Below are 27,457 nucleotides of genomic sequence, written 5' to 3'. Positions count from 1 at the left end.
TGATGAGGGCAAAAGAGAGGTCCGGACAAGGTGCTAAAAGAAATTGGAGTAGGAACATCTGACTTTCAGCTGTGGGATAGAGGAACGTTTCCTAGAAAACGAACAGCTGGATGGGGCTGAAGGAAGAGGAATTTAGTAAGCAGGAACATGGAAGTCTTGTGTTTTAGGAATGGGGACAGCCTGCAAATGCATGGACAAGGGGGAAGATGGATGAGATCAGGGAAAGGCTGTTAGACCGAATGGTAAAGGGGAAAGTTGGGTGAAATATGGATGGAGGAGTTGTTTATACTAGATTGTGGAGAACTTTGTTTGCTAAGCAAAATACGTCCTTGTGTCCTCTATATTCCAGCCTCACTGACTTACTGTTTGCCATCTCCCTTCTTCCCTTTGCCTCTTGGAAGACTTAGCTGAAATTCCCGTCGTTCCCTAACTGACCACTGCTATTGTAATTATTACTTAATGGGATAGCTCACTGGTCATTGAGATCCCAGTATTGGGAGTATGTGCAGTGGGTTTCTCTCTCTCTCTCTCTCTCTCTCTCTCTCTCTCTCTCTCTCTCTCTCTCTCTTTCTCTCTCTCTCTGTCTCTGTTTCTATCTCTCTCTCTCCCCTTCCCTCCCCCCTCTTCCCTTCTTCCCTCTCTCTGTCTCTCTCTCTCTCTCTCTCAATCTGTCTCTCTCTCTCCTTCCCTCCCTCCCTCTCTCTGTCTCTCTCTGTCTCTTTCTCTCCCTCCCTCCTTCTTTCCCTCCCCTCCTCTCTCTTTCAGGATTAATGAATCCACTTCTGGAAGTACATAAAGACGTGGAATGGAGAAAATCAGCTATACACTTCAGAACATGTGCTCTGAGCAAGTTATTCTGTGATTCTTTTATATTCACTTTCTTTGTAGTGGAGAAAAGCGTTTGTGTTACATATATAATCTGTATTTAGTTATGTGTGTATGTGGTATTCTTTTCCCTATTCCCACCTCCATACAATACTCCTTTTGAAGGCAAAGGCTATTGTAACTTTTGTCTTTAAATCTCCAGCAGAGGGAAGGTGTTTAGTAGAGTTATTCTCTAAACAACTGGGAGCCGTGGAGCAGTAGAGTGACATGATAATACTTACGTAGAAGGAGCTTTCACAGATTTGTGTTGCATTTATTATAAAGGGAAGAAAATGAAAATAGACCAGTTCAGAAGACAATACAGTGGTCAATCGAGAGGTGCTGAGACTTGAAATGTATGAGAGTTGAAACGTATACATTGAAGTGATGAATGTAATAAATATTTTGGAGGTAGATTCAACTGGACTTGACATCTGAGCACAGGGATGAGAGCAAAGGAAGATTCAAAGATGACTCCAATGTTTCCAGCCTGGAGTACCTGGATCATTAAGAAATAGGGAGTTGAGAGGGAGGCCTAAGTTTTTTCCATGAAGATAATGAAGTTTTTAGTTTTTCTGTTGGCAGACGACAACTCGACTTGCGGCCGGGACAGTCAGGTACGGCTGGTCCAGCAAGTGGTGGAACATGTCTGGACTGGAGAATATGGGTCTGGAGGTGAAAGTTTGTGGGTCATTGGCCCATTGATCTTTTGTGCCCCAGCAGCTCTACTGGTCAAAGTCCATCAGCCCAGGACGGGCTGTTCCGTTCATGGAATCTTTTATTTGCTTACATCTTGAGCAGGCTAAGGGAATGGGAGCAGGAACTTCAATTAGTGAAAGCCGGGCTACTTTGTCGCTAGGAAAAATAATCAGGATGTTATTGAGAAGAGAAGCCATCTGATTCATATAGTTTCAAATTCTGAACCACGGCAAAGACAAGCTAAAAAAATCACATTCTAAGCTTGTGGTCCAAGACCACAAATGGGTGGGTCAGCCCCTTTAGCTCTCTGTTCTTGCTCTCTCGTTCTCTTTTTTCTATTCATCCTGGTGCTTAGCCCAGTACTGGAACATGGTCTTCCCTGTAACTGCTGGAGGGTCAAGGGAAATGGATCTCTAGAGCAGAGCTTCTTAACCTTTTATGTCACTTTTGGAGATCTATGGACCCCTTTGTAGAAGGGTTTGTTGTCTACATTGACCACTGAAGGAAATGCGCGCTTCCTTTAGAGATTAGTGAAAACAAAGATAGGCTTGTTATTGTTTTATCCCATCCAGGTTCCAAGCTCCTCTGACATTTATCCCTGGAAACCAGGTTAACAACCCTGGCTTTGGTTTAGGAACGGGAATGTTGTAGCTTGGCAGTCTGAAGAATTAATTTCACTTATTTTTTTTTTTTCTTACGGCAACTTCAAAGAAAGTGCTATTATTCTGAATTTGCAATTAAAGAAACTGAGGAGGACAGAGATTAAGTAACTTGTTCAGATTTACACTCTTAATAAGTGTCTGAGAAAGGAATTGGACATAGATTTTCTAGATTCCAATTCTTATACTTTATCTCCTGTATCATCTAGTTGCCTCTATTAAGGTATTATTTCTTTCTTTCCATAAACCCGACAATATTAACTATTCCTGTCTTTTATTGTCTTTGTCAATTTGAGTGGAGGATGTAAGGTGGAACCTCATGGTTGTTTTTAGGTATCTTTTATTAGTGATTTGGGGGAATATCACTCATTTATTAATAGTTGAGAATTATTTTGAGGACTAATTGCTTATATGTTTTATTCGTTGGGAAATAGCTCTTGGTCTCACATTCCTGATATTTTCATAGATGTCCTGGGCAGGCAATCCATATCATAGATATGTGATATAATCACTTTCCTTGATTCAACAAGCCTCCTTTATCATAATTGCATTTTTTTCTACAAAGCTTATTAATGTTGTGTGATTAAAATTATATATTTTATCTTTTATTTCTAATACTTGTTTGTCTAAGAACCCTCTCCCTTGTTATAGCAATAAAAGGCACCTGATCTAGTTATCTTGTAATTTTTAATGGAATAATCCTTAATATTCAGCTACCGTATTTGTTTTCAGTATATCATACTGCATGGTGTAACTCGATCTATACTAAGTTTATGCCAAACTGCTTTCCAATATTCTCAGCATTTCTTGGAAAATAGGAAGTTCTTTCCCAAGTAATTTGTGTTCTCGCATTGATTAGATACTAGTTCACTGAGTTCAATCATTTCTTTTCTTTATTTAATCTTTATTGATCTATGTTTTTTTCTTTTTTAAAGTAGCACCAAATAGTTTGGATGACTATACTATAATTTATATCTAGAAGTAAATTCTTCTTTATTTCTATTTTTTTTTCAATTTTTCTCTTGGAGTTTTAGATGTTGAAAGAAATTTTATGAATATGAAAGATTATAATCATAGTAGGAGAGCTGGGTGGGTGGGATTTATTCCTCCAAATGAATTTGGTTGTTTGTTTAGTTCTATAACATATCCTTTTATAATTTTATTGGCATGGCACTAAATTTGCAAGTTAATTTAGGCATTATTTTGTTAATTAGTGCACCACAGTCACAAACACTATTCCTCCAGTTATTTGCATTGGTTTTATAGTTCTTTAAAGAATATCTTGCTAACATATACATTCATATGTATATAGACACATACATATATAATCTATTTGTAATATGTGTATATGTAGTTATGTATAGACACATACAAGTCTTGCATGTGTCTTTGTAAATGACACACAAACATTACATGCCTTTTGTGGTTATTTTAAACTACGATTCATTTTCTGTTATTTCCTCTTGGGTTTTGTTATTATTTGCTTGTCAGTGGCCAGTGATTACTCCAGAACCACTTCAGTATATTCTCTCACAGCTTCATCCTTACCTGTAGTCCTTGGTATCTACCCAGTAAGAAAGAAAGCCCAGAAATATTTGATTGCTATTCCACAGGCTAATATGATCTCTTTATCCATTCTGGACACTTTTCCATTGATAGATATCAGTAGTTATCTCACTCTGCCCTCATGAGGTTTATGGTATGAGATTGGGGAGATAAGATAGACAGGAAAATAAAATAAACGAGGCATTATCATCTGGGAGAGCTTTAGAATAATTGAGATTCCAGCCCAACAAAGTAGCTGAAGTCAATGGCTGGGTAGATCAGTGACTGAGTGGGTCAGTCATTGAGTGGGTCAGTGCCTGGGTAGATCAGTGACTGAGTGGGTCAGTGGCTGGATGGGTCAGTGGCTGGGTGGATCAGTGGCTGGATGGGTCAGTGGCTGGGTAGATCAGTGACTGAGTGGGTCAGTGGCTGGATGGGTCAGTGGCTGAATGTGTCAGTGGCTGAGTGGGTCAGTGGCCAATTGGGTCAGTGGCTGTGTGGGTCAGTGGCTGGATGGGTCAGTGGCTAGGTGGGTCAGTGACTGGGTGGATCAGTGGCTGGGTGGGTCATGGCTAGGTGGGTCAGTGACTGGGTGGGTCAGTGGCTGGGTTGATCATGGCTAGGTGGATCAGTGCCTGGGTGGATCAGTGGCTGAATGTGTCAGTGGCTGAGTGGGTCAGTGGCCAATTGGGTCAGTGGCTGTGTGGGTCAGTGGCTGGATGGGTCAGTGGCTAGGTGGGTCAGTGGCTGGATGGGTCAGTGGCTAGGTGGGTCAGTGACTGGGTGGATCAGTGACTGGGTGGGTCATGGCTAGGTGGATCAGTGGCTGGGTGGGTCAGTGGCTGGGTGGGCACCTAGGTTGTGAAGGTGAGTGTGGTTATGCGTACTCATAGGATTTTTGCCATCCTACAAAAGGCTTTCTCAGGATGACAAAAATTGTACTAAAATCCCACAAGAAAGGCCCTGAATGCCTCTCCCTGTAGCCTCTCAGCCTATTAAACGAATTCCACTTCTGCTCACGTGTCTGATCCCCCCCACTGCCCGTGCTGTCCATCCTCTCCCCATTTTCCGGTCCCGTTGTGCCTCGTCGCAGCACCACGCGTGTTCCGGTGGTCCCGTCTTCAGGCTGGCTCAAGGCTATAATGTTACCGGGCCCCATCCCCCTTCTGCCCCCTGACTGGGATGTGGCACTCCGCGCAGAGGAAGCAGAGAGGGTGTTCCCAGTGGGGAGCGTGTTGAAATACAGAGTAGTCACACAGTCAAACTTAACTTCCTGACTGCCCTCCCTCCTTCCCTCCCTCCCCAAATATGATTATAACCTCATATGGCCATAAAGTTGCTTTTCATAAAACATGTTGCTAGGCTCTCTAACAAGGTTTTGACTGTTGGTCAAGAAAAAAGAGGACTTTGTAAGAAAGAGGGGCTGATTAAAAGACGAAGGACGAAGGGAGACCATATTGTACAGTTAAAAAATACAGAAAGTCGAGACCCGGATGATGGTTATGCAGCCGGGAGTCACTTGCTTCATGATCTTGGGCGAGTCCACACTCCTCTGTGCCTCAGTTTCCTCCCTTCCCGATGAGCATCCCCGCAGATGATTGCGTCTCCTTCAGCCTTTAGGCTTCACAACTCAATGATGACGTTCACCCACCAGTTAGAAGCGTGCAGGGAGAGGCTCACCGGGTGGAGGCTGTGGGGCTTCGGCACCCGCTCAGAGCTGTTCCAGCATTTGAGTCTGAGGCTGGGACTTGGAGAACAGCGTCCGGCCAGACGGAGTGTGAAGCTTGTGGTTCATCACAACAATCAGACCTTTTTCTGAGAACCCCCTTTGGCTGCAGTAAGAGAGACATAGTAGCAGGATAAGGAAGATGACGATCCCACTGTCCTCTGCTTCAGTCGTATCGGGTCTGGACTATCAGGTTTACTTCTGACTGACACTTGGCATTTTAGAGTCAAGTAAAGTACTTTACATTTATCCATATTCCAGCTTCATTTTACTTGATTCAGTTTGGATGTTCTAGATTTTCTATGGACTTGTAAAATGGATGTCTCCTTTCTAATTTTATCCAAATTATTGATGTTTAGAAGTATAAGACAAAGCACTGATTTATGGGCTGTGCCCCAGAGATTTCCTTCCAAGCTGACATGAACCACAGAATGATAATTCTTTGAGTTTTGCATTCAATCGGTTCTAAAACAAACTATACTACACTGTTATAAAACTTACAACAAACTTTCACCGCTTCATCTTGTCTAGATATTTATAAGCTGACCTTTTAGTAATATTTAAAATTTCTCAGAAATTAATACCTTTTCCTGAATTTAATTTTCAGAATTTCCCCCCTGAAATTACTATTAACTAGGGTCACGTTCTTACTTCTTCTTTTACAACTTATTCGATCTCGAGTAAGTCACTCTTAGTTTTGTGTTCTTCACCTGTAAAATGGGGAGAATAATCTGTTCATTCCCCACCTCCCAGAGTCATTTTGGGGAAACTGCTTTGTAAGTATGGGAGTACTCTATTAATGTGAACTGTTATTATTAGAGGTACCACATGTACTTAAATGGTGACTCCTAACCAGACCCATTTGTACTATATGATGCTACTTCAGTTTAGCATGATCCGCAAAGTAATTAAATAAAATACTATAACTCTCATTATAATAATTATAACTTACATGGGCACAAAGTACTTTTTGCACAATGACCTTGTAAGGTGACCAGCATCCTGCAGAGAGAGAATCTGTGAACCTGTGTGCTTAAGGGACATAGTTAATGTCAATAAGTTAAATCCTTCTTCCTTCTTCCAGTTACTGAGGAATTAAAAGTTCAGAGATTTCCATTTGAAAGGGGTTTCCAAAGTATCTGAAGACATCATTTTACAGATGAGGTAATGAAGATGTAGAGAAGCTTGTTAATAGACACAGACATAACAAGTGGTAGAGCTGCAGGATTTGAATGGGTGAAAGACTGTGAGATTAGCCAAATGACATTTCTGCTCTTGGAGAAACAGATTACATCACGTGTGCTAATGGTGGGAGAGCTCTCTCCTTCAGCTGTTTACAAACTCATTTTACTTATGATTTTTACTTTTACATGTTGGAATCTTTACAAACTGTTGAGTCATTAGCGTTGATAGAGACAATAATTATCTAATTTAGCACGGTTCAGTATCATTGATCTGATCTTACAAGGAGATGTTTTGGGCCAAAACCTGAAACAAGGTACTAAGTAGAACTAATAGAAACAAAAAGCTCCGATCCTGATTCAGTGGAAAAGCCTGTGATCCTGATCTAGTGGAAAAGTCTCTTCAACCCAGAAATTAGGGTGAGTACAACAAAGAAATTTTGTTAAAAGAGTTAAAGTAGAATTTCAGCTAAGGTGGGACAGATGTTTAGAAAACAGCCTTCTGTTTCTGTACAAGGAAAATGTTTAGAGAGTATTGTCAAAGTTATGGAAAACCAAGGTTTGATTATAATTTCAGATCACTGAACTTTTAGAAACTGTTAAGCACATATATTCTTGTTTCTCTCTGGAAAAAGAATTGGATTTAGATGAGTGGAAATTGATAGGAGAAAAACTGGGTGAATACTACAGATCTAATCTAAATTCAATGGAATGGAAATTAGAAGGAGAGGATCTTTGTCAATTCTGCAATAAAAATGCAATTTTCTTTTTTTATATAAAATATTTTATTTTATTTTATAATAACTTTATATTGACAGAACCCATGCCAGGGTAATTTTTTTTTTTACAACATTGTCCCTTGCACTCGCTTCTGTTCTGATTTTTTCCCTTCCTCCCCCCATCCCCTCCCCTAGATGGCAAGCAGTCCTATATATGTTAAATATGTTGCAGTATATCCTAGATACAATATATGTGTAGAGAACCACACAGTTCTCTTGTTGCACAGGGAGAATTGGATTCAGAAGGTAAAAACAACTCGGAAAGAAAAACAAAAATGCAAATAGTTCACATTCGTTTCCCAGTGTTCTTTCTTTGGGTGTAGCTGCTTCTGTCCATCATTTATCAATTGAAACTGAGTCTTTGTCAAAGAGATCCACTTCCATCAGAATACATCCTCATACAATATCGTTGTCGAAGTGTAAAGTGATCTCCTGGTTCTGCTCATTTCACTTAGCATCAGTTCACGTAAGTCTCGCCAGTCCTCTCTGTATTCATCTTGCTGGTCATTTCTTACAGAACAATAATATTCCATAACATTCATATACCACAATTTACCCAGCCATTCTCCAATGGATGGGCATCCATTCAATTTCTAGTTTCTAGCCACTACAAACAGGGCTGCCACAAACATTTTGGCATATACAGGTCCCTTTCCCTTCTTTAGTATTTCTTTGGGATATAAGCCCAATAGAAACACTGCTGGATCAAAGGGTACGCACAATTTGATAACTTTTTGGGCATAATTCCAGATTGCTCTCCAGAATGGTTGGATTCGTTCACAGTTCCACCAACAATGCATCAGTGTCCCAGTTTTCCCGCATCCCCTCCAACATTCATTATTATTTTTTCCTGTCATCTTAGCCAATCTGACAGCTGTGTAATGGTATCTCAGAGTTGTCTTAATTTGCATTTCTCTGATCAATAATGATTTGGAACACTCTTTCATATGAGTGGTAATAGTTTCAATTTCATCATCTGAAAATTGTCCGTTTATATCCTTTGACCAAAAAATGCAATTTTCAAAGACATACTTAATACATATAATTTAATACAATTGGCTTTGGGAAATATTATAAATATTAAAATAAGGAAAAAGAAGAAACAGCAGCAGGGAGAAGTGCCAACTAAACTAGGTGAAAAGCAGAAAGAATCAGATAAGAATGGAGTTAAGTACAATTCTGAGTGTGATACTTCACAGCAGAAAGAATTAGATCATTCCACATCTCATGACCCTCCCCCCTCAATTAACCCTTCATGGATGGAGGAAGAATGGGGAGGGAGAGAGGCAGAAACAAAGCTTCTCCTGTAAAGCAGAATATGACAAGATTAGAAAAAGCATTAATTAAAGCAGAAAATGAAGGAGAAGATATATCTGATTTTATAAATGTATATCCTGTGATTGAAAAGCTTGACTCTTCAGGTCAAAAAGAGAGAAAATACACTCCTTTTAATTTGGAACAAAATAAAAATTTGAAAAAGGGCTGCATTCTTTATGGGGCTACATCCCCTTATGTTAAGATGTTACTAGATAATTTGTCTTATGAAATCTTAACCTCGAATGACTGGAAATCCATAGCTAGAACGAAGACAAAATTTATAGTAACTTTCGGATTTTCATGAATTATGTAGGATTCAAGACCAACGCAATACGCAAACAAGAGCTATTGGACAAATCACTTTTGACCAACTAGCTGGTGAAGGTCAGTATAGAGAGAATTCAGAACAGATTTATTATCCCATACCAGTGTATGAGCAAATTTCTAAGGCTGCAATAAAAGCTTGGAGTTCTCTCCCTGGACAGAAAGATGGAAATAAAGCTTTCACAAAAATAGAGCAAGGTTCTAAGGAACCCTTTTCTGATTTTGTGGGATGTTTGCAAACAGCTGTAATAAGAACCATTGGAGATAATGCTGCCACAGAAATAATGACTAGACATTTGGCTAAGGAAAATGCCAATGAGGTTTGCAAGAGAATTATATGGGGGTTAGACAAAAATGCTCCTTTAGAGGAGATCATAAGACGCTGTATCACAATGGGCACAAATGCTTATTATTCTCAAACTATGATGAATAATGGGAAGACAAGGTCCCTCTTGGCAGGGGACTTCTAGAGAAACTCATAGATGTTTTCAGTGTAGAAAAGTTGGACATGTGAGAGCCCAATGTAGATACAGAGATAGAGTGAGAAGGCAGGGTGAAAGAAAACCCAAAACCTCATGTCCAAAATTTAACCGAGGCTTCACTGGGCCTCTGAATGTAGATTGACCCAGAGGAATGAGAGGCAGAGCCCAGCTCCAAGGTATCAATCAAAAGACAGATGGGGCATGATAGCAGCTGAGGTTACACCCAGAGAGTCCTTAGAAATTCAGGACTCTGATGTCATCAACCAACAGAAAAACAATCAGGATTACAGTGGGGAGAATACAGATTTTTTAACCCAGAAGAGCAGTGTCCAGTGCGAGCAGCTCCACTATCTTTAGCTAATTGCCAGATGATGATGAGAAATCCCTAACGTAGTAAATAGAAGGCAATTGGATAGGTTAACTGCTTGGGAGAAAGGGTTTGCTTGTATTTTTACAGACAGAGAAGGATACAGATGGAGAATGAATCAGATGGGTGCCAATGAGCTGTATTTGCCTTGTCCATCAGAGAGAAACAGAAAAAGAGAAAAACCACAAAACAAAGGAGAAGATTTAAGAAACATCTGACACTGAAAGAGCATGGCTGACAATGAGATTGTTAAAATAACTTTAAAATCTTCAGGAATCATTGGATTTCCTAACACAAGATGAGACTGTTTTAGTTTTTGAAAAACCAGCAAGAATCATTGGATTCCTTGAGATGAAAAATTGTTGATGAGACTATTGCAGGACTTCAGAGCTTATAGGAACTATTGCATTCCTGGCACATGAACTAATGGACAATGGATTCCTTTTGGACTATTTCTAGGACTTATGGACATGTATAAATTCTCAGGTTGATTCATGTTATTTGTTACATTACTAGTAGCCTCTGTTATATTGCTATGTGCTTATGTAAATTATGTGTAATCCCTCCCATGTTGATGGATTTATGTATAGCATGTATATCTGTTTCAAGTTCTGGCCCATATTGATGGATTTATGTGCACCTGTTTCAAGTGAGCCCCTTCAGAAACCTGCTAATCTGATTTGATTTCCTATTTCCTTTGGTGTTTTCATCTCCCTTCCTGAGATGTCAGGGAGGGCGTGACAACCTTCTTTTTATGGTGTTTTCACTCCTTTTTTGAGCAGTCAGGGAAGGCGTGATCACCTTTTTGGGATTCTCACCTCCTTGAGAAGTCAGGGAGGTCATGACCACATTATGTTTTAAATCAAAAGAAAGGGGGAGATGTTGGAATCTTTACAAACTGTTAAGTCATTAGAGTTGGATAGAGACAATAATTAGCTAATTTAGCCTGGTTCAGTATCATTGATCTGATCTTACAAGGAGATGTTTTGGGCCAGAACCTGAACCAAGGTACTAAGTACAACTGATAGAAACAATGCTTGTGTTCACACCTTTAGAGAGCTCATATAAGCAAGAAGTATTCAAGTGCTCATTGGAGTTCACAAGTATGGGAGCTTCACAAGTAAACTTTGTAACTTTGTGAATTCACACCTCCCTTAATCCCTGCCTCCAGAAGGAGGAGTCAGCCTTTGGGAGACCATATATAAAGAGGCTCTTAGCTTCAGGTTAGTGAGTTACTTGGGGCTAGAGAGAGTTACTTTGGAACATTGACTGGGATCGGAGAGGAGCACTCTGGGAGGAAGCCCACAAGCCCTCTCTCCGAGGCAAGAGATTCATTCCATTTTCCACTTGGCCGGCCGGAGGCTGAAGAAAGCAGAGGAAGCAAAGGACAATCTGCAAGAGCTCTTGGAACCAAGTAGAGAGCGGCCTCAACTAACTGGGCTATTTTGGAAGGAGAAAATAAACGTTTGCATTTTTACCACCTGGCTGCTTTTGGGTGATTATTACTTTTGACTGCAACTAAGGCTGCCTCCAGAAAACCTCCCCGAGAAACCTGCTCTCTCCCAGAGAGAACCTTTATTATTTTAAAGAAGAAAAACAACATTTAGAGAAAGCACATTCTCCAAAATATTCATTTCTTCCAGCATCTCCCAGAAAATCATCCCCCATTAGAAAGGATAAAAAAGGAGGAGAAAAACAACCCAGCAAAGCTAACCACTGCCTTAAAAGGTCTGACATGGTCTACAACACCTAGGTGCATAGTTCCCACCTCTGCCAAAAAAATAAACAGATAAATAAATGGGGAGTGGGAAATGTCTTTTTGTATCTCTCTCTCTTTTTTGGGGGGGGCAGGCAAAGCTTGGTCATTATACTTTCTTAGCATTCTGTTTCTATTGTTTATTTATTTATTTTTCTATTTATGTTGTCATTGGGTGAGGTCAGAATCTATTAAGAGGAAGTGCCCCCATCTGACATTTAAAGGCTCAGTGGAGGGTCCTGGTGCTCAGGATGGGCACTAACCTTTTGCATTGTTTCTCTTTTTTATTTCAATTTCTCTTGTTCCTCACCCTTCCCCTTTTATTTCCCCATCTTCTTGCTTTAAACCTCATAGGCACGGGGGCAGCTAAGTGGCACAGTGGATAGAGCACCAGCCCTGAAGTCAGGAGGCCCTGAGTTCAAATCTGGCCTTGTACACTCAACTCTTTCTGGCTGTGTGACCTGGGCAAGTCACTTAATCCCTATTGTCTCAGATAAAACAAACAAAAACTCATGGGCAGCACTTAGCCTCACTAGGGATGCTCAGGCCTAAAGGTGTGGACATCTGTTCAAGAACTTGTCCCAGAGGTAAAAGCCCCCTTTCAAAAGGAGATCATCATAATATGAGGCCTGTTTCTGCCATTTTCTCTCTCTGTGACTTTGGGCAAGTAGGTCAAGGTAAGGACGTCTCAGTGGCAAATGTAAGGTCCAGTTGGAATATTTTCCGCAACAAGAGCCAACTGTTGTCCTCAGGACCATTCTACAAACAAGTTAAATGAGTGGGTTTTTGTCATCGGAGTCTTCATCTTCCCGGTCCAGTGCCAGTCTCCCATTGATGATCTTAGAGTGAAGGTGACTTCTACTGGACGGCTTACCTACAAATCATCATCACTAGTCTTTATGACAGATAGAGAAACAGTATCAATTTTCTGTATATCAAACAAATGGAGCACAGAGCATCAGGAGCTGTTGAGTCCAACTCCCTCATTTTCAGATGCGGTGGTGAAATGACTTGTTCAGAGTCACACAGCTAGTTTGAATTTACATTTAAATGGAGTCTTCCCCCAAGCCCAGACCCCAAGCATCCTCCCTATGCTCCTTAGAACTCTATTAATTATTTAGAAGGGCTTGCTGTCCGAGTCAACAAGCCAAGCCACTCTTAATGAGTGATAGAGAGGGAGCTCCTAGGTGATTAAATTGGATAAAGAAAACAATAACTGAGATTTTCAAACATTTTCCTGTTCATTATTTCACTTAATCCTTTTGGAGTCATATGAAGTAAGTGGGCGGGAATTACTTATCTCTTTTGCAGATGAGGAAATTGAAGCTAAGAGATCATAGGATTTAGGCTTGAAAGAGACTTTAGAGAAACTGAGGCACAGTCCCAGCTAAGCCGTTGACAGAGATAGTGCTCAAAGGTCTGCTGTCTGTCAATTGAGGGGACTTTCCATTAAATCACCCCACTCCATCAGGGGAAAAAAGTCACCTCTAAATAAGGGTTCTTTATTATTTTGCCATTCATGATTTATCTATCTTTATTTATTATTGAAGGTGAACACCCACATTTTACATGCTTTTCCAGCTTATGCAAATAGGTAATTTATCAATTTGATTACGCTCCTTAATTGATAGACTGATTTATTGGGTGTTGTCAGTCTTTTAGCTGTAGCAGAAGTGTGTTAACTGCAAGTGCAATTAATTGTGCAGCCATTTGGGAAGAGTTTCACAACTAGGTTTTTAGGGAGAGTTTGAGGAACTCCCTTATTAAAACAGTAAGTGTTGAAATTCTCAAGAGAAAATCCAGGCCCTGTGATTTTGTAAGTCCTTATGTCATCAATCCTTTTTCCCCCCTCCTTCTCTGATTGCTGTTCATCAAGAAAGCTGGGAACTAGCCTCTGGTCCCAAGCCATTTGAAAAGATATTTTAAAAACTGACTGTGTTTTCCCTCAAGACTCTATAGCCTGCTCATCTTTGGCCAAAGTATGTTCAGTCCTGATCTATTGATTTGATTGTCTGACCCTTAGAAATCCATCAGTTATCTACAGGGAGAGAATGTGTTAGAATGACTAGTCGGCTTTGGAAGGGTTAAAATGTCTTTTCCGGCTTTTGATTTCTGAGCTAATCTTTCACTCCTGCCCATAGCAGCTCCTGGTATACACATAATAAATCACCTTAGCCTGTTTCTAAAACAAGGTCAAATTGTATTATTATTTTGCATAGTTTAACTGGGGGTGGGAGCTTATTTTAAAAGCCCAATCGAGGTGCCTTTCTTTCAATAAACTATCGGGGGCAAAAAGAGGGCCAGAGAGGCTGGTGGGAAGCGGGGAGGGGGAGCCAGGGAGAAGGGAGCATCAAGGCAGAGAAGGGCCCTTCTGCTTCTCATTTTGCCAGGGAATCTTTTGCACTTTGCAGTGTTTAAGTGAGCTTACAAAACATAAACATTTGGGACATTTAACATATGAAGCTCAAATAAAAGTGTCCTAGATCTTTCCCTCCTGAAGCCTGTGTGTGTGCACTTCTTGGAAGACTTGGTCCCTGTGGTTGGTGAAATCTTATAAGTACACAGTCCAGATGAAGCTTTCTATTTTCCACAAGGTAGTGTTGCCTTTCTGCCTTCAATGGCTCCGTTCCCCCCCACACTCCCCAAAAGAATCAGGTCCTATCAGGGAAATCAAAGTCAGTTGCACAGCTCAGTAGCCATTTAGGATTTCTGCGGCTCAATTAAGCATGTATAGCCTGCCACAGCTACTGAGCCTCTGTTTATTCAGGGAAAGTGCTCTGTAATTTATTTAAAATAATCCATCTTTAACAAATAAAGAGACCATTGACTGCCCATCGCTGCAGGCATCCATTTAAATGCTGCTGCCTCTTGAAGGTCTGTTTTGCTGGTAAAAGTTAAATACCAAGCAAAAGTGATTCAGTCTTTTCTTTTCCCTTTTCTCTCTCATCTTTTCGTTAGCTTTCTCTTGTTATTTTCCCCCCTCTCCCTTCCATTTTTGCTTCTCTTTTCCTTTCACATCTCTTTTCTTCTCCTTTCCCCACTCTTTTCCCTCCTTTTCTCTGGATTTTTTTTCACACTCTCTTCCTTCATCTTTGTTGTTGTTGTTGTTGTTTGTTCTCTTTTCTGATTCAAAACAATGATGTTTGATTTTCTTCCTTTTTTATTTTTTATTTTTATGTTTTCGACACTACCAACCAGCTAAGACTTCTTTAGAAAAAAAAAATAAAAAGGAAACCCAGAATGGCCATTAAAAATGATTAATGTAACCCATGCTGATAATCAGTGAACTTGAGGTGCAGGCAGGGCTATTTGAGGCTTAATGCTGTCTTGGAATTGAGTTCTTTATGGCCTTCAGCTAATGAGGAGCCACATTTGACTTTTTACTGAATGTACACTGATTAACCGAAAATTAGATTACATTTACACACCCTATAACAAAAGGCCTTTTCTTCACAAACACCTCAGGAGCCAGGACTTTTTAAAACTTTATTTTTATTTTTTATTTTTCCCAAGGATTTCTCGAGTGGTTGTTCAGAAACGTTCTATTCACCAAGATGCCTCTACTTCCAGTGACTTGCCAGTGAGACTGGGTCTTCTCCCAGCATCAAAAGCCTGAACTTAAGCCTTGGGTAAGTGCTGTTGCTTGGCGCCCTGGAACAAGACCAAGCTTTTGGTTTGTGATGAAGAGCAACCATTAGCGCTCACTTCCCCTGGGGAGAACCAGGAACAGAGGCCCGGGTTGTCAGTGGAAACACAAGAAGGGCTCTCTGGGAAATAACCATCCTTCAGAGCTGAGGGAGGGCCCAGAACCCAAGGGCTATAATGGATTCCCCTGTCCAGAAGTCAGAAGAGAGGCTCCTCTTTCTATGGGGATTAAGGTATTTGGGGAAGGAAAAAAGAGTCAACCCCAAATGCAAACATACTTGAAATGATATATTTATATGGATGTGTTCTTTGCCTATGGAAACAGCCTTGGGGGGGAAATCTAGTCTAGAACGGACCCCTTGATCCTGCCTGTCAGGGGACTAAGGCTAGTGAGGGAAGCATTGGGAAAGTGGAAGTGTGGGAGGGGTGGGACATGGCAGAGGGCTTGAGATGAGAAGAAGTCCTAGAGGGAAAGAACTCTACAAACAGGCTTTAACTTTCTGTTCTGTCAGTAATTATCTTTAGAGCCTGTTTTCTTTCTTTCTTTTCTCTCTCTAGCTCTCTGTCAATGATGTCAACATCATTATCTCTGCCAATTTCCTGAATATAAAGTAAAACCTTAGAATTGTTTTTAATTTTAACATCCCCTATTATTAGTGCTTTGGATCATTTTATATAAAAAGTTTATTTTTTTACATATTTTCTTCTGAAAATTTTTGCTTAAGCTCTTTGATCACTTATTTATTAAGGAATAACCATCAGTTTCATATTTTAATATAAATTATATATACATCTTGGCTTTGATAATTTTATGAGATGTTTGATGTGCATATTTTCCCTAATCAATAGTTTTTTCTTTTCTTAAATTAACTTTTTATGAAAAGGTTTATATTTTTATAAAATTAAAATCGAACATATTTTTTACAATCTCCTCTACCCTTTAACTGATTAGGAATTTTTACCTAGATTATAGTTCTGACAAGTATGTCTTTCTTGAAAGTTTCAATGAGATTTTTAAGACTGCACTTTTTTTTTTAAAGAACCAATGCACATTAGCTATATGTGATTCCTAGCTCTGATCTCATCAATCATGTGTTTTAAGCTGTGGTCCATAAATCCAAATCCTTTTTAGATGGGCACTGAATAGAGAGAGCAGTGGGCTTATAGTTATAGTTACATTTAAATCCTGCCTTGTGGTTTACTGTTTGTGAAGGTTTGGGCAAGTCATTAAATATACTTGGATCTTAATTTTCTTATCTGCAAAATAAATAGCTCGGCTTAGATAGACTCCAAGATCTCTTTTAGTTCTATAGGTTCTTCTATAAGATTCTCCTGTGTTTAGACACACACACACACACACACACACACACACACACACACAAACACACACAAACACCTCTGACGTGTCCTGTTCTGTGCATAACCAGCCTCCTAGAAAAAGGCACTTACAGTTGTTTCTTTCATTGCTCTTCAAAACCTTGTACTCTAACTTCCTACCAACCATCAAGTGAAACTGCTGGTCTTCACAGTTACCAACAATCTTTTAACTGTGAAACCCAATTTTTTCCCTAAGTGTTCATTCTTTTTGATCACTCTGTAACTTATGACATTACTGACTACTTCCTTTTCCTGGATATTCTTTTCTTTTTCAGGTTTTGAGACAATGTATGACTACTTTTCAATTTTTCTTTGCTATATAATCCTTCTCCTCTTCCTCCCTAAGTGTGGTATCCCCCCAAGGTCTATCTGTCTGTTTCAGTCTCTGTCTCTCCTTCCTATCCTCCCCTGCCTTCCTTTTTCTCTGTCTTCTTATTTTTCTCTGTATCTATCTGTCTATCTGTCTCCCCCTCTACTCCCCTACCTGGGCAATTTCATCAGCTTCTATGAGCTTAATTATCTCTCCTCTGCAGATGATTTCCAAATCTCTATACTTAACCCAAATCTCCCTCTACTCCAAAGATTCATCCCCAAGTCTTTGTGGGACAGTTCCACCGGATGTTCCACATGCCTCTCAAACTTGATAGATTCAACACAGTACATGTTACCTTCTTACCACTAAATCATTAGCTTCAATAATACGTATATTTCTTTAGAGTTTTCTTTCTTCCTTTGAAATTTTCCATGTTAAATAGTTGATTTCTATGGAAGTCGTTCCTATAAAACATTTTATGGAACTTTGATTTTTTATTATTGATGTAATTAACAAAAACCTGATTATGATATTTTCCTTATCATGATTTCCTACCAATCGTTCCTTTCCCACTTCCCTGCCTTTTCTTGTAATGCCTTCTGTCTCCATCTCTTCCAGTTGAAATTCTAATCATCTCCCTAGGGTCACCTTACACATTATCTCCTTTCCAGATCCCTTTATGATCCCCCTAGAGAGACATTAACGATATTACCTTCCTTGAACTTTGTGTACCACTTATTAACTCTGTTATGTTCTACTCATACTCTGATCTATGTTGTATTTATGGTGTAGCTATTAAATTTTTCTGTAAAATTAAAACCTGAATCCACATTTATATGTGTCCTGTGTTTCCCTTGTCTAATAATAAGCACCATGAACTTGACTGTATTTTAATAATTAAAAAAGTTTTTTTGTATGTAAAAGTGTACTTACACTGTGTTAGTGCTTAATCAATGGTTATTGGTTAAATGAATATTTTGCTCAATAGGTTGCTAACATTTGATATTCTTTTTAAAACAACAACAACCACAATAACAAATCAACTTTACATAGGACTCTAAGATATATAGGGAAACGTTTTGGGTTATAAAAATTACTTTGGGTTATAAAAATTCAGTCTGTTCCTATTGAATTTTGGACTCAACTCTTTGTCTATTTGTGGAGCATAAGCTATGTGACTGTGTTTGTATGCAGTCACATGTGGGTATGTATTTATATAACTGCGTTTACGTGTATCTCTACAGTGAATGAGATCAGTCAATTGTCGATCGAATCAAACATCACAATAGTTTAACAATGGGAATACTGTCATTTATTTATTTATTTATTTATTTCTGTGTGGATAGAGTATCTTTCTTGAGCGGTTGTGGATTTTATCCAGGAGGTTTTGAAAAGTTCTGGGGCTTGATGCCGATAGCCCAATGCCATCCACAAAGAGGAACAAATAGGAGGAACATTGAATCTCTGGAGAATCCCTCTTTGATTTCAAATTTCTGCCAGATAGCCTTCACAGCAGTGACAAACACCTCTGATGACCCCACAGAGTTCTGGTTTTTATTATGTGTGTTGTTCAATGAGTGAAGTAACCTTGTGTTTCTGTCTTCTTGTCTGTAAATTGAAGGATTTGAACTTAGTTAAGGTCCCTTCTAGGTCAAATCCAATGATGTTGTGAACTTCTCCATATCTCAAGATTACTGATATGCATCTTTAATGGCTATTCCATCACTCTTTGAAATCCATAGGGAATACTGACCTTTTAATATGGGTATATGTTTTTTCTTTAAAAAAATGTGGTATCTTTTTTTTCCACTCTCTAAAAGAGAGCCCCAGAGCCCTCCCAGAGAGTCAGTTCATTTAATTGAGTGTTTTTTAAGAAAAAAAGGAAGAAAAATCAACAAAGACAATATGCTGAACAAATATGCAAAAAGATATCATGTCCCATACCCATGGAACCTTTTTAAAGGAATTGGGACAGATATCTTCTCAAATCTCTTCTCTGGGGCCATGCTTGCTCTTTGTAATGTTGCCACATTCACTTTTAGTTGCTCCATAGTGCTTGTTCATTCCAGTAATCTTGTTCTAGTCACCATGTGTGTTTTAAGCTAATATCATTTCCTAGTGTCTACTTGACTGTCTCCAATGACAAAGAATTCAGTGACTATTTGGGTTGATACAGCACCTGATGTTTTTTGAAATGCTTTGTTCTGTCAGTTCTGGGGATGGTATATTAATAATATCAATCCCATTTTACACAGGAGGAAACTGAGACTCTGAAAGTTTGAGTGACATGCCCTGTATCAATAACTTTCTATTCATCCTAGTTCTCTAGTTCTTTAAAAGAATAAGTTCACAAGGGGGTTATAGAACAAGGGTCGGAAGCTCTCTGAGGGGTTATCTAATTGACCCCCTCATTTTATTTATAAAGAAACGGAATACAAAAGGTTATGATGTCTGGTTGCCCCACACTCTCCAGAACTTGCTTTGTGATCCTAGCTCCAGATATGGGAGCCCCAAACTTAAGGAAGTCCCTCTTGTCACCATGCCCTGCTGGAACCTTGCAGCCATTTCCCCGTTTTACACATTGAGCCTAAGATCTCCATCCTTGACTTTCTATTGAATGCACTTCCCTGTCCGTGGTGAGGTCACATTTTGGTACCCTGGGGTATCAGGACATGTCCTCAGTTCTCCTTCAGTCCACCTCAGATACAGGTAGGGATGTCCATCCCCTTGATAGCAGCACTGCACTGAACTATTTTACTTTAACAAAGAAGAATTCTTTAATTCCCTTATCTGATCATAACCTCCTAACATTCCCTTTCTTTCTCCATGTTCCATTCCATTCCTCCTCTCCTGGATGTCCTTTTATTTCACCATCCATTGTCCACCCAGCCCATCATCCCTGCTCTGATTTCATTTTCCACCCTTTTTTTGTATTTACCTGTTCAATGCTACATTGTCCATTTGTCCTAAGGCTACTCATACATTTCCAAACCCCTACCCTAGATTAATCTAGCCAGTTCCTCTATTACTTTACTTAAGGCTAATTCCATTAAAGTATCCTCAGTAGCTTTTTCCCTCCTCAACTATGTCCCTTTTATCTCTTATTTCCATGATTGGGTGACTGTATTTCTGCATCTAAAAAAAATGTCTTCTTTCTTTTGACTAATTCAGTGAAGTGAGTTTCAAGTGTTCTCTATTTCCCTCACCATTTTGGAGGAAAAGGAAAATATTTATGTCATCTTCTATTTGTGTATTCCAATTACACTTCCACCTTTTCCCTCATTCTTTCCTTTAGCATATTCCTTTTTATTTTCCTTTTCCTTTATTCTTTTATGATGATCAGGATATCAAAAATATGATGATCAGAACTTTCTCTCAAATCCTCTCTCACATAAAACTTTCCACATGATCTCTGATGATAGATTCTGATGGGACACATATATCGTCTCTCCATATTAAGATATAAACTATTTATTTTTATTCATTCCCTTATGCTTTTTCTCTTGTATTTAGCTTCTCTTTACTCTTGTGTTTATGTTTCCAAGTTTCTACTTACCTCTGGTCTTTTCATTGGGAATGCTCATAAGTTTTCTGTTTTTATTAAAGTTCCATTTACCTCCATAAGATTATACTTTTTTTTTTGCTAAATTATTTTTGGTGGTAAACCTATAGCTTCTCCCTTCTGGAAAAATTGTATTCCAAACTCTCTGCAATCTGGTGTAATCCTGATTGTGGCTTCCAAGTATTTAATTTGTTTCTTTCTAACTGCTTGCAGTATTTTACCTTTGATTTAGAAGCTCTCGATTTTGGCTAAGTCCTTCAATTTTCATTTTGGATTTTTTTCAGGAAATAATCATTAGAATCTTTTTATTGTCCTCTGACTCTAAAAAAATTAAGATAGTTTTCTGATTTTTGCAACATTATGTCTAGTTTTTTAAAAAATGATTGCTTCCAGGTAGTATAATGACTTTTCAATTATTTTTCCTTGTCATTCTCTTTAGGAATTGTGCCTTGCACATTCCTGTAACCACCGTAGTTCTTTATAGTGAAATTCTTTTTGTTTTGTTTCTTATTCTCCTAATTTTACTTCCCTATCTTTGTGTTTTTTTTTTTTTCTGGGATAAGCTCTTATGCCCTTCCTTAGGGAATATCTGTGCTTGGTCTGCTTGAGTTCTGCTGCTATTTTTAGGGAGTATTGAATGTTGTGTTATTCTAGAATCTCAAGGACCACTCAACATGGGAAGCTGAAAGATTTTATTGTGTCTATACTGGCCTGATCTGGGGGAAATCTGTATGTTGTTCTCCTACTTTAAACTCTTTAAGATCATAATCTGAATTTGGAACTGAGCAATACAACTGTGGGCTTGCCTCTGGTTGGAGTTATAGTCATATTCATCTGGACTCAAGCAGTGTTAAACAGTGGAAAGTTCTGAAGATTGAAAGAGAGGGGACTACTAGCTCTTCTTGGCTATTCTTTCTGTTCTTATTATTCTCTTGCAGGCTCTGGTTTAGACTGGGGTCTGCAAAGGGGACTTCTCTATATTCCCAGAAGAAGAATCATATAACTGTTGTTTGCACTTACACTTTCTTCTTATTCATTTCATCTTTGAAGGTTTTCAATGGCTTTCCAACCTTCATAGTTCTTTTTCTTTGACCTTCTCCTATGGCACAAGTCCCGATAATACCAGGAATATCTTATTTTAAAGACATCTGATTTATAAAATTTAACTTTTGATTGACAAATTAAGGAATTAAATATAAATATTCAGAAGCTCTGGATTAAGGAACTTTTCTCATCAGGTATTATTAGATGACAGCATCTACTGCTAAATTATTTTGTAGCCTAGAAGTATTAGCCAGTTTATTACATTAATATCTGCAGAGTCTTTCATGTTACATGCAGGAAAGAGGCTCCGGGGACAGTGACTTTCTCCACAAAGATAATCAGTCTTTGACTTAGTTGGTAAGTTCTGGGGCATTGTTTATGGTAAAGAGAGTAAATTTCTTGTCCAGGGTCATAAAAGTAGTATAGTACCATAGGTGAGATTTGAACTCAAGATTTCCAGACTTTAGTCCCAGAACTCTGCCCATTGTGCTATGAAAGAACTTTTATTAGCTGTTGGAAATTCCCAGGCAAAGGAGAGATTATATTACTTGAAGCTCACAGGATCTAGTTAGAGAGGCTAAATGGTTTCCCCAAGAGCACAAAACTTATAAATAGCCAACCCACAGTTAGACACAGTTCGAGAGCCCATTCTCCTTTTCCATCTGGAGCTGTAGGATTGCTGAACCTGGGATCCACAGACATGAAATAAGTTCCTTTGGTTTAAGGGAAGGAATAGAGAAAGGGACTGAAGATTCTTGGAGTTCATATAATGCTGCTCAGTAGGCACAGGGCCAGGGCTGAATGGCAATGCCCAACATTCTATTGATGACCCCAAACTTAACAAAAAGCCCACTTTTATATACTCATGTCCTTCTGCTATTGTTGTATGCCCGTAAGTCATGGAGGTGGTACCTTTAGAGTTGAAGTTGACAATCACCCAAAGGGCATCTGAGGGGGCCCCACTGGTGGTTATGGAGTGAACAGGTTGTGACATATTAAAAATTATATTATGATATATTTATATAATTTACATAATTTATATATATATATATATATATATATTTATAAGGAGGAAAAGCATAAAGTACTACATAAAACAGTAGTGAGTAAGGAAGAGGTGGTGGGCACATAGAATGTGGACAACTAGGATGGCCCCTGTACTGGCTTCCAGGTGTCAAGGCACCCAGCAGGCTGGGGGACTCAGCTGTGGCAAGAGCATTGAAGAGGGGCCGAGGGACACGCCGAATGTGCCAGCATCTGCTCGTTGGACAGCGCGCCTGCATTAATCATGTCACAGACACGTTGGGTGCTAAACTCCGGAAGAGTGGAGAATTCTACTTTCAAAACGGAAGTCAATGGGAAATTACAATTTGATTCCAGCAATTTGTTTTTATAAATTGTCCTGTTGAACATCTGTTTTATAAAGGGAGGACGAATATCGGCCGGAGGATGGGAGAGCATCTCTCTTTGAGCAGCCCTTTTCTTACACTCCTGAGTGAGGGCCTCCAATCCTACAGGTCTTTTCTCCTTCCAGAGGCTCTCTCTCTCCTTTCTTCAGGGCCCTCTGCCCCCAAGTCAGGCCCTTCTCCTAGGGCTGACTGTGCCCTGCTGTCCTTCATCTCTAAGCCTTTACTTGCTGTACCAGGCTCCTTCCCACTATTTCGCAGTCATTTCCTCCTCAGAAGGAAGTGTATTTTGAGAGATTGAGCCCCAAATTCTAAGCATCCTCCCAATTGTGGCTCAGCACCAAGAGAAATGGCCCTGATGTCGGAGGAACTGAGTTCGAATTCCTCCTCTGAGAACTGCTTTCTGCTTTTGGATTCCACTTTCCTCATCTGTCAGATGAGCAGGTCAGTCTCGGTGGTTTAAGTGCCTTCCAGCTCCGAATCCAGGATCCTCTGATTGCAGCCTTCCAGAACTTTGAGCAGGGGAAGGAAAAATGGAGGCGGGCATGTTGAGATTGGATCTTAATTAGAAAAACAGCTATTAGGCTAGAAGGCGCAATAATTTCCCCCTTGATTCCTTTTATTTGCCCTTATTTTTCCTCTTTGTTCCCTATGTTATTCATACTGAGCAATATGTTCAGGCTTTATAAAAGAAAAATAAACACTCTTTAAAAAAAGGCACTTTCCAATGACTCATTTAGGAGGAAATCTACTTATGAACTAGAATGTTGGGCCATTGACTAATTTGGACTCTTATTTATTTTGTTGTGTTTTTTTCCTAGCCTGAATTTAGTGCCTGTGAGAGTTTCTCGGGCTGTGAAGCCCCCTTTCATCCCTCCCCGCGCCCCAGAGCTTGCGGCCATCAGGGCCTCCCCTGCCCGCCCAGCCCAGCCTGGCCCCCCCGGCCGCAGCTCGCCTTGAAGCTGACCTGGGCTGACCACCTCTTTGGGTCTGTCGGGCTGCTCCCTTTCCACCCTCAGCCAGTTCGCTGGCCTTTTTATGTGTGATTTTTTTGTGAGAAATGAAGAGGGCCGGCCTGTGCCAAGGGCAGCGTGGGGAAGGCTCCGTGTGAGTTCCCCCCACAGAGTTTGCCAATGCACTTTATTCCTGCCCTGATCCTCCTCTGAGCGGGGCCCAGGGCTGTCCGGCCACACCAAACTGCCCCATGGGGCCCAGGAGGGAGGCAGGGAAGCGGCCTGCCCGTGCCCCCCAAGCCACCCAGCTCCTGAGCCGGGGGCCGCCTCTGCCCTTCCTGTCCCTCCCTGAGGCTGGGAAGAAGGAGGCCGCCTTCCCCCACCCCAAAACCAAAGGCTCCCGTGGGGGCCGAGCCTTCCACCACTGACTGTCCCCTTGCAAAGCGCCCAGGGTTCTGGGGTTCAAGGAGCCAGAAAGTGGCCTTTGTTGGTCCCAGGTGTCCCAGATGTAAGGACCCTGTGTGAGGTGAGTTTAGAGCGTTCCCTTTCATTTGCAGGGCCCTCAGCAGCACACCTAGAGAGGAAAGGGGCTGGGGGGAGCCGAGGTGTGTGGGGAGAAATCCCTCCCGGTGATTTTTAGTCATCAGCACTATTTTCATGGGAGAGGAACCTGCAGGTTTCCAGGCTTTGCCACTTGGCCGTGGGCACAGAGTTGGGTGAGCCTGGGTCCAAAGGGAGTTCCGCTCTGTGGATGTTTGTGAGTGGGGGGATATGTAGGGTTCCTATATGTAAGGTTCCTGTTATTTATCCGCTCCTGCTCCCCTTTATCTAAGCCGACCTGCCTCCCGAGTGGGACAGGATTTTTAATTAATCACCTGGCCAGCCTCTGCTAAACTCACCTGTGCTTTTAAAAGAAAATTCATTGGAGAAATCTTTTATTAGAACCCTTGTAAAATTATAAAGTCTCTGATGAAAAGAAAACTTTACAACTCCAGCGTTTTTAATATAAAAAAATGCAGGATTTTGGGTAGTCTATTAACTGATAGAAAAGAGTGCTTAGGGCACATCTTTGAACTTTGGGGGCATTTTCTTTCCGTGCCTTCTGATGAGACAGAAAAGCCTCAGTGATCAGGGGAGAGCTCCTCGGTGAGGTCATCGGATCATGGATGTACACCCAGAGGGAACCTCTCATTTTCCAGCTGAGAAAACTGAAGTTTCACCACATAGCCTCCTAGTCCCCCACTTCTGAAAAGCAGGGAGGAGATGCAGGGCCTCTTGCTGTTCAAGGCCGCCCCTCCATCTATTCCTCATTCTGTGAATCTTGATTTTGCTGATTTTATTATCCACATTGTTTAAAAGCGAGCCGTGGAAGTGTACAATGAAGTTTGTTGATTTGTCTGCTTCTGAGTGTTGCTGTTGCTTTTAATCTTGTTTTCTTGAATTTGTAAAGTTTCTCCATGTCTAATTTATGTTTGGTGAGGGCAAAGTGCTTCAGAAAAGCTGGAAGACCTCAGAAATTTGTGAACATTTGAACATGGTACCATGCATTGGAATAAGTTGCTAAAGATAATGTTTAGGGTAAAATTCTGCTCATCCTATCCTTTTCCTTCTCCTCCCTCCTCCCATTCCCTCCTTAAGGTGATTGCCAAGTTTTCAGGAAGTTGAAACAAAGTCCTGTGGGTTTGGATGTGCAAAAATGATTGTGATCTATCAGGACACATTTGTGGTGACTTTCTATTTATTTATTTTTTTGTAAATGGGCATGCTTATTTGCAAATGGGCAGTTAAAGCCTTTCCAAAGGCAAACTCTATGCCATTAGTTCCAGCCCCAAAGGCTCTTATTTATCACCTGTGACAGGACCTTCCTTAACTTGTACCTGACCTTCTCTTCCTTTATTCCCACATAATTTTCCAGATGCCTAAAAAGACATTCAGAATCTGTCGATTAGGACAAAGAGTAACCCCCACTAAAGTCTCACACTTGGATACGTCAGGAATAAAGAAATTGAGTAATTTTATCTGGAGGATGCTCATTTTATTGATTCGGGTCACAAGCGTTTCACAGCTTTGCAACAAGCCATATGTTTGCTCATAAAGTAGCAAAGGGGTAGATTCCCAAGAAATGCTGACTGAATTAATGAAACAGATGTCAGTGGATTTAGGTCCTGGGTGGACTGGAAGAGTTCTCATACAATGTCTGATTCTTCAGGCTGAACACTAATCAAGCTCAGGCCTTCAAGGGAAATGGAGGATGATGTGAACAACTTTGCGCTGTGGACCCTCACCCTGCAGCCCCCCAAGCTGCCAGACACTAATGGACACTACAGACCCTAAATAATTTCCAGTACTACAGATTGTTCCCATTCCCGCACACCTCCCCACTTTGTCACCTCCTATTACAAGAATGGACTAATTGTTTGGTGTTATGGAAATTATGGAGCATTGGAGGAGAAATAATTATCTCATTTTATAATTTTTGATAGATAAGAGGAAAATGAATCTCTCATGTACCCTTTGAGAGAGCAGATTTTTTAGATCATATTTAAGGCTAGATATAGTTTTGTGGACCAATAAATAGCAAAGTCAGGCCAGAAAATATGGCAAAGTATCTAAAAAGAGATTCTTTTTAAAAATGAGGAAAAAGAAGAGGAGAAAAAAGAGAAAAAATTTGATCTTGTATTGATATTTTTATCTTTAATTGATATTAATTAATAATTTCTCAAATCCCATAGCAAAAGTACCCCACTTAATGACCACATCTGATAGTGTATATAGTATTTTTCTTGATTCACCTCTCTCTTATGTGTTCTCTCTGTTTTCTGAGGCCATCACTGGTTTTTCATTTATACAATTTGGTTTCATTTTAATTATCTTTTCATTTAGAGCATCTTAGTTATCTGACTTTCCCTCTGTACCAGTTCACATAGATCACTTTACTTTGTATCACCTCATATGTTTTCCCAGGTTTTTCTGATTTTTTAGTGGTCTTTTAAGGATGAATATTCCTCATTTCTTCTACTCCATTCTGCCTATTTATAAATGAGAAAGGGCAGGTTTTTTTTTTTTCAGCTTTACTTGGATCTCCTTCCCCTCCCTGTTCTAATTCCTCTCTTCTCTTTCCTTCCCTCTGTCCTAGAACTGGTTCTCTGTGTATGTATATATTTATGCATGTCCACAATGCATATGTATGTCTATGTGAATCACTGAACACAGTTTCATGTCCCTATCATGGAATCTTACATAATTTTAAATTATTCATGGCAAAAATTCACCAAGAAAATGGTTTAATATTTCATTTTGTCCTGTAATGTCAAATGTCTTTTCACAGTTAATAGTTGAAATAGTGAAATTTAAAATTTCCCATCCTCCTTAGTTTAGAAGCTGAAGATATAGTCTACTGTTAAAAAATCATCTGAGCAAATTTGTCTATTCCTTTTTCAGGTTTGCATAAAGAATAG

Source organism: Antechinus flavipes, chromosome 6 (assembly GCF_016432865.1).
Source record: "Antechinus flavipes isolate AdamAnt ecotype Samford, QLD, Australia chromosome 6, AdamAnt_v2, whole genome shotgun sequence".
NCBI lineage: Eukaryota > Metazoa > Chordata > Mammalia > Dasyuromorphia > Dasyuridae > Antechinus > Antechinus flavipes.
This window is presented reverse-complemented; position numbering follows the sequence as displayed.